Source organism: Calidris pugnax, unplaced genomic scaffold, assembly GCF_001431845.1.
Source record: "Calidris pugnax isolate Ruff unplaced genomic scaffold, ASM143184v1 scaffold182, whole genome shotgun sequence".
NCBI lineage: Eukaryota > Metazoa > Chordata > Aves > Charadriiformes > Scolopacidae > Calidris > Calidris pugnax.
Genome location: NW_015090968.1, coordinates 2243874 through 2252401, shown reverse-complemented (window position 1 = coordinate 2252401; position 8528 = coordinate 2243874).

Sequence of the window (8528 nt, the reverse complement as noted above, 5' to 3'; positions counted from 1 at the left end):
CAGGTCCCAATTAAAACTAAAGACATTCAATGAATCAATAACATTAGATTAAGATTTTTCTCTGTTCTCCATTTTAAATCATATGCACAATTAGTATATGGTTTAAGTATAGGCATTATAGGTAGTTAAAGCATCACAGAATCACAGAATAATAGTTGCTGGACTCTATTTTGCAGTTATTAAATGATTCTAAGAAGAATGTTGATTTACACAGGTATCATAGATGCAGCTCCTGATGAAACTTGCACAAATAAATCACTAGTGAAATATTTATTTTAAGTATATATTTTAATCTACTCAGATGTCTGAATTTTTTTTTCAGAAGAGTACGTTATATTCAGCAATTTATAGCAAAGCAATAGTTAAGTAGACACACCCTTCAATGTGGAAGTAAGTATTCGAAAGTAAAGTAAGCTTTAAGAACATCTTTTCAACAGTTGCAAGCTGTTTCTTGAAAATTTCTAGAATATGTAGCTATGTTTTCTCCTGATCTCCATTTTCCCTTGCCTGATGCTTGACTCAGAAGTGAGTTGTGGGTGTTTGGTGTTCCAGGAAAGAGCAACTGACAGGCTCTTGACTTTTGTAGCAAGAAAACAAAATTGAATGAACTATTTGGAAACACTTGAATGCTTTTAAAGTGTCAATCTGCAGAAAAAAACCCACATATTACAGAATGTGTGTTATGTTTATTTCAATACTATGCACACATTTTGGATGACCTTAATAATCTGCCAGTGATTTAAATTCTTAGGAGTAACCCTCTTTTCCAGAGTCAGGTTACTCAAACTTTTCAAATCAGACCCACTAAAGCAAACAAAGCAGAAAAGGTATTAAAGGATATCCTTAGCTTGAAATTTATGTTGAAGCACTTTCCTGAATAGAAAGAACCTCAAGCCATGCTTGAGCTCTTTCTTGAAATAGGACTTATATCACACCATGCAATCATGGAATCATGGTAAATGGGTAGAGATAGACAAAGAGGGATAAATTCCTACATTATTTAAATTAATGTAATAGCCATATCAGTGCTTTAGAAGCATTGAACATTTCACCATATTTCCAACTTTCAGTCCATGATTTTCATTTCTAAGCACATAATTGCATCTCTTTTGTTCATGCCCATCATCTTGTAAAGATTCCATGCTTTCATGAATTTCAAAATGAAAGTAACGCACCAAAAGGAAGAACTGTGTTACATTCCACACAGAACCTCAGGTGTTTTCTACTATGAAACAAATAAGAAATTTATGGTAAACAGAAAGGAAAAGAAAGTGAGGATATAGTGGAGAACCTACTGTTGTGCTCAATGAGAAGAGTGGAGCAGGGCCAGTGCTGAGTACTGGGATGCAGAGATCACCAGATAGATCCACAGTGATGAAGCAGGTCTAAGGTGGAGCCAAAAAGTCACGTCAGCAAGTAGGGGCTGAGATCAGAGGTCCCTGTCCAGGCACAGATGTGGGCCCAGCATAGGTCAGGTGAGAACCATGGTCCAGGGCCTGAGTTTAAGAGCAGTTAAATGCAGTCTCTGAGCAAAGAATGGGACGACCCCAGGAGGTTTCTGAAGGCTGTTTCCCAGCAGGCTGATGCAGGTCACAGAGCCCAGGAGTGGGAGCTGGGCAGCCAGACTCTTGCCTGCAGGAGGAGATGCTGAGCTTGTGGGGCAGCCAAGTTCCTTGCTGGAAGGCTAAGGATGGTTTGGTGCCAAGGGATGGGATTCACTTAACTACACCAGGTGCCTCATCTAATCAAAAGCAAGTGACTGGATGAGTGAGTCTGAAATCTTGCAGAATAGGCACCTCTTGGCAGCTCTGAATTAAGACTGCTGTATAAAACAGGACTCATAGCCAGCCCCACACCTTCTTTTCCTGGAAGGACCCACTTATGTTACTTTATATCATGGTGGCTTCAGGTGTAATCTGTCTCATATCAATTCTGCCTCACATCCTGATATTTCATATTTCATGTTCTTAAAATGTAGGCTATATCCCAATGACGCCTTTCCTGCTGGTTTAGCAGCACATTCCCTCTGCAGGCTAACTCTGGATTCTTGGACCTTCCAGTTTGGGCAGAAAGTCTTCAATTTTGGATGAAGGTCTTTCATTGGGACTGAAGAGAGATGATAGACCATCCTTTCACCTCTACTGCCTTTCTGGTGACCCAGGAGATAACAGTGAAAGGTTTGAACTCAGGCAGGACACCCTTCAAGTGAGGGGCAAGGATAAATGAACACCGACATGTTCCCTTCTAAAGCAAGGGCTGGAACCACAGAGCAACTGTATAAAAGGTGGTCACCACCATCATGACTTTAGTTTGAAAATATAAAAAGCAAGCAAATTTGCCTTGTCAAAAGAGATAGTCCAGTGATTTAGGAAATCAAAAGGAACAAAGGCACCTAACTCTGAGCTGCAGGAAATGATGCATTCCAGTTGCCAGCTAAGTTTCTTTCTTTACTGAAAAAGTCCAGGAAAACACAATCAGATGGGTGAATTCCCCAGTGACTTAAATTTTGTGCAGTGCCCCTGACACAGTGGCTTCCCTTCAGGCGTAAATCTTTCACACAACTTTTAGATTATATGTCATTGTAAGAATGGCGAAAAAGAAACCTTTTCATGTTACAAACAACTGCTAGGAAAAAAGCCACAAACAAATGTTTGGTAATTAATGATTCAAGATGAAGCCAATCTAATGAATGTATGAGTGTATGGCGAATGAACTGGGACACTAACAGAAAGGCTTTGGAAGGCCATTTAAAAGACAACACCTTCCCCAATGCAGGAGCTCACTGGAGACCATCTGAGATGGGCAAAACTACTACTGTCAAAAGAGCAGAATGAAAGGAGTTGGGCACAGCTGGCAGAAACAAACAGGAAAATTTCTTGAGGATAATTTTTAATTATATTATGATGGTCACAAGAGAGAGGCTGAACTCATGTCCTGATAGAAATTGATTACCCTCCACATGGTGTCCCTAGGAGAACCTCCAGACTGAGCCAATGTTTCCAAAAGACAGTCTGGCTTCTAGTCATAGCAGGTCAGCAATGTCCTGTCCTTCTAGCAGTATAAAAGCCAATCTAATCAGGTGTGAAGCATTTGATGTATGGAAAAATTAACCAGCATCTAGAGAGAAAACCTGGCACAAGACGAAGAAACCTGGCAGCTGAGACAATGGACCTGGCAAAATTTACAGGAGTTTAATTCCAGTTTTGTTGAAGATAATTCTTTTCTGCTTCCTATTCTACACAGCCTTTCTTTTATTTTCATTCTAGGCTCTAAATCCAAATAAGTAAGGAAGCTAGTCTACTTTGTGCCATGACACCAATCTGCAGGAAAGCACAAAAAGAATTTCCCGTTTATTTCTCTGTAAACTCTTTGTTTTAAAAATGCTCCTAAAACTAACTTTACGAGCATCTTTTTATGGAATATAAATAATATGAGTTAAAATATCTGAGAGTATATGAATAATAAAGTAAAATCAAAGTCTTATTCTAATCAGTAAGCGGTCTCATAAACCAATGGAAAATAGTATTATTTTTTAATAAAGCACTTAGCTAAAATCAGTGTTTGCAAATTGGAGGAGAATTGTTGATGGAGTCTAGCAGCTCTTTCATGGAATTATTTGTCTAGACAGAGCATGTATGCAAAGTTTTGTTTCAAAACAAAGCCAAAAGCAAGTATCCACATTTAAGATTTATCTAGCCCAGTGTTTCACCCAAACACACTCTCTCCTAGCTCTTTCTGAAGATCACCATTTTCTGGCTGTCTTGGATTTCTTCTGCGTTCTTCCTTGAAATGTCTGTTGCTTTTTCCCCCTCTCTTTTTCCTATCTGCATGCAACTCCCTTAAGAAAAAGGAAAAGAAATTACACCTAACTCTCTCTCATCCCAAACTTTTCTCCTCATGTAGGAGAGTTCCTACACCTTCCATTTCACCTTCTTGCATGCAGGCAGAGTTTTGGGAAAGGGTTCCTATTGTTTTATCCACTTTCCCCACAAAAATGTAATTATATTCGTCCTGACTGACTAGTGGCTGTACCATAGCTCAACCTTCCACAGTTTTCCATATAACTCCTAGAATATTAGGAGTTATATGGAACCAACTATTTCTTCATTGCAAAGCTTACCTAGACCAAGGCACTTAAGGATGAGCAGTTCAGTTTTCCAAATACGCAACTGAACATCCACACTGTAGACCCACTTGATTTGTACCCATGTATTTTCTTCCTAGAACGGTGTGGTAACCTGTACTAGTCATTAACATCTTCAGCAGGATGGTTAGAGCTTCACTAACATAATTTTTCACACTCTGATGTAGAAGAAGCTGATGTCCTTTCTACAAAAGCAATATCAACTCCAAATTTAATTTGCTCAGGTACTGCTATCACAGAAAGAGAATTGTGTTGTACTGTATTGGTCCTACACTGGCAGTAACTACAGCAGCTGGAGCAACTGCTCCTACATGTGGTAGATGTGAGTCCATGTGGACATGTCATCAACCTCTATTACAGACGAAATGTGGCAGCATATTTACATACATATGAAGAAGATGTTCAGTAATTTGAAGTAGCCTGCTTGTCACTGGGGATATATGTATGCCACTCTCTCTGGACACTTCTAGAAGAGGAATGCCAAGGAATGGATCCAACATGGGGCAAAAGTGCACAGGAGCAGATAAATATGTGGTAGACAAAAGATGTGAGACAGATGGGAGGGTATTCCAGTAGAGATCATCTACGAGAAGAATGGCTCATACAAACTAAGCGCTGAGAAAGCTGAGTATGTTGCAATCTCTGCAGTTTCTCTTTTCATAAGCTGGGAAACAGTTGAGGTAGGACAATTGCATGTAATGATATCATAACATCATTTTGACTAACAAGTAGTAATAAGAAACACTTCCAAAACTGCTGTGAGACAATTTTAATGAAGTTATGCAAACAGCTAGCTCTGATCCACTGGCACACTGGCATGTGAATGCGCAAGGAGATGTTTACCTGTGCACAAGCAAGGGACTACTGGCATCTGGAAGCAAATTCTCCCAAACCACTACTAGTTAGCAGCTAAAAAATTCTGTACTGACAAGCAAACTGCCAATATGCAGGTAACAGAGGTTTGAAGACAATTGTCAATGTGATTTAATTATGAATGCTGAAATTAGCTAACTTTGCCCAAATTAAAAAACAAATTAACAAATGTCTCATTGCTGGGGTGAGGTTCAAAGTCAGGAAGTAAGAACTAAGTACCTTTCTTTTACTGAACTATACAGTCATGGGCATGGAGATGTGTGACTTTCTGATGGGGCAAAATGATGCTATGCTCTCTTTCAATAAGCATTGAATTAGACTACGTGCTTGCAATGATTTGGAGAAGAAGCTTTTTGTGAATCTTTTATTTCTTTCTGCCTGGACCCCTATTCCCCTGCATTATTGGCTGAGAGAAAACGTCCTACCAAAGGTATAGTCATTTCTTCCACAGAAGAAAGAAAATTTCCTCCTTAAGCTCTTCATCTGGACAAAGGAAGATATTGATACTTTTTTTTTCCTTTGGTGTGCCTCTATTTCATCCCTGCACAGCAACCTTCTCAGGTACCACCCCACAAAGAAGTGTGGTAGATGCAATTCATTTAAAAGAGATTGGGACCTGCTGCATTTGGGGGGGCTGGGTGTCAGCACAATGAGTCTGTTACACTATTACATTTAGTTTAGTTATTTCAGTCTTGGGATGCTTCCTAAAGCGTTAAATAAGCTGGAGAACCCTGATCAGGTCAGGTGGCAATTTCCAAGGCCTTTAATAAGAAACTAAACAGCCACACTGTGAGTGAATGACTGAGAAAGACAGCTATAGGAACAACGGCAGGGAGTCTGCAAGAATCTCAGAAATCTTGAATTTAAACTGTAGGAAAATCCTGAGATTTGACAGCCAGGAGAAAAGACATTTTATGGTAAAAAGAAATCGGGTATTGAAACAGCATATGGGGCTTGTGGATAATAATGCTTTCTCTTGCTTGTGCTCTGTATCCTGGACAATCTCATGAAATACAGATATTGTGTTACCAACAGAAAGTGCCAGGAGGCCCTGAAGGGACTTTTTCACTTGATACTGCCACTGGGATTTATAAGGCAACCCCTCATCCCACCTGCACAAGCAAACCCAAATTCCAAGCAAACATAAGCCCAGTTTTAAGGAGCTAGTGCCTGACAGGTACAATCCAAAGAAGATTCCAACAGAAGCATGAAAGGAAGTCATAACTGAACAAAACTTCCTTTCTTTCAAATTGCAACTTCGAATACAATTCTTTAACATGTATTTTCCTTTATTATGAGTTTCTCTGCCTCATCATCCTTTTTCCTTCTTCATCTCCTAAGACTAGATACAAATCCTCAACAAAAGTCAGTAAAATTATACATAAGGTTGGTAAGAGTGTTTTAAAACTCTATGTACATCTACAACAGTAATTAATTAACATAAATTATACTTTATTACTAACTACAATATCTATCCTAAATTTAGTAACAGTAACATAATGATATCTTCACAACTGCATTCACACAAAGATCATTGTGTATGTCAGGCACACACCACACAGTGAAGTTCACCAGCAAGGGAAGGAGGCAAGTGTCAGTAGCTATTTTTAATGAAAGAAGTCAAAAGAAGCAAATGCAAAGGCATAGGACTGGTTTTGGGGGAGTTGTTTTTTGTTTTTCTTTGTTTGCTTGTTTTTTCTGGTTTGTTTTTTCTTGTGTATATTTTCTGAGGAGTCAGTTTCTGGGTAGAAACTCCTGGCATTTGAAAGAATATTGGAACTGTCGTTGAGGTAAAATGAAATTGTAGCTCCATGAAGGCCTAAATGTGTCAGCCTGTATAAGCTAAAGCTGAGTATGGCTACATCCTCGATGGAGAGGGCTGCTGAATTGCACAACCACTCCCCATTGCTAGGATGGGTGTTAGGCATCCATGTGGGCAGGCTACAGAGAGAAGAAGAAGGTGGTGCTTTTCCCTCATTCATTTTTCACCTGGATTGTTTGGATCTGGAGGTGTGTCCTCTGTGCATATTTTTTCTGCATTTGTTTGGATCTGGAGGTGTCCTCTGTGATGTTTTTCTCAGGCAGCCACAGTTCCTTCAGACACTTGCAGAGCCCCAGAAGAGATACGGAGCACCTCCGAGCCCCCGTCTTTGCCACACTCCATGCAACAAGGGTACACCAGGGTGGGCCAAACAGGGGCAGGCAGCCCCGCAGAGCTGAGGAATTATGTGTGAGGAAGGTTGGGCTTACACTGGGTTTATGCTCTCCAGTCTCCCGCTGTGGGAGCTCCAGAGTGATTTTTAAGGGCCGCTTCATGGGAATTGTGTTGTCATGGCTGGAGTCAAGGTATGCAGCGCTCATCTGTTCGCAGAAACAACAGGGGAGAAATCTCTAGTAGATGAAGCCCTTGAGAGAGTTTCTTTTGACTCTTCCTAGGCTTTTTAGAACTGAGAAATCAAGCTTAATTGGAATTTAAAGACATTGTATGGTAGGAATGACTGATGACACTTGATAGTTGAACCTGACTCAAAAGGACAAAACAAGTCATTTATAGGAAACGTTTCAAAAAAGGGCATTTAAATATCTTTAAATATTTTCTATAAAATCCCTTGACTCTTTAGATCATTATTCAGAATTCATAAATAATAGCGTAATGCTGATTTAAAAGATAGGACAAAAAGGGCTTTTTCACGCAGTTGCAAAAGCTAATGCACTTTTTCATCAAAGTACATTTCCAGAGCTAATAAAATGTTGCAAAATGCCCTTTAGTTGAATTGCGTGTACAAACATACAGACAAAAAGAGAAAACAACTGAGTTTATTCATTATCTTTTCCTTCATTATCTTCGTCGTGGCAGCTGTGGGCAAAAAGATCATATGATGCTAAAAGGAGCCTGACTCCCTTGATCCTTACTTGTTTCTCTTCCCATGTATAAACTATCTTTTAAACTATAAACAAGTAACTTAGTAATAATACTTTTTTATTTTATTTTATTTTAAGCCAGCCAGGCAATTTCTGGAAAGTAGCCTAAACAAAGAAAACTGTTCTGTAAACTCAGAAATAGCCACACTAATAAAGTACAGTCATGGTCTACAACTTACATCAGACTTCAACTGACAAAACCCACTTTCAAAAGGCTTAAACAATCATTACAACCTCGATGAGGTGCTGACAAAAAGGTAAATAAAAAAAAAAAAAAAAAAAAAAACATTCCCACTGTGGATACAAAAAAAAAAAGACTTCAAGAGAAATTTAGCCAGAATTCTGAAGCTGGCACTAGCAGCCGAGGGTGGCTGTTTGGCTCTGCTCTGCTGAGATTGATGGCCACCCTCTGCTCTCTGCTTTTCAAAGTAATGGTGAGGAGCTCGGCACAACTCCAGCTGAGCGCAGCAAGAGGGTAAGAGCTCTCCTTAAAGCCTTTTCCTCGCTCCTGAGAAATAACTAGGATCCTGCATAAGCCCTCTCTTGCTGGAAAGTCCCCAGTTAGGATGGGGGCTCAAGGCGGGGCTGT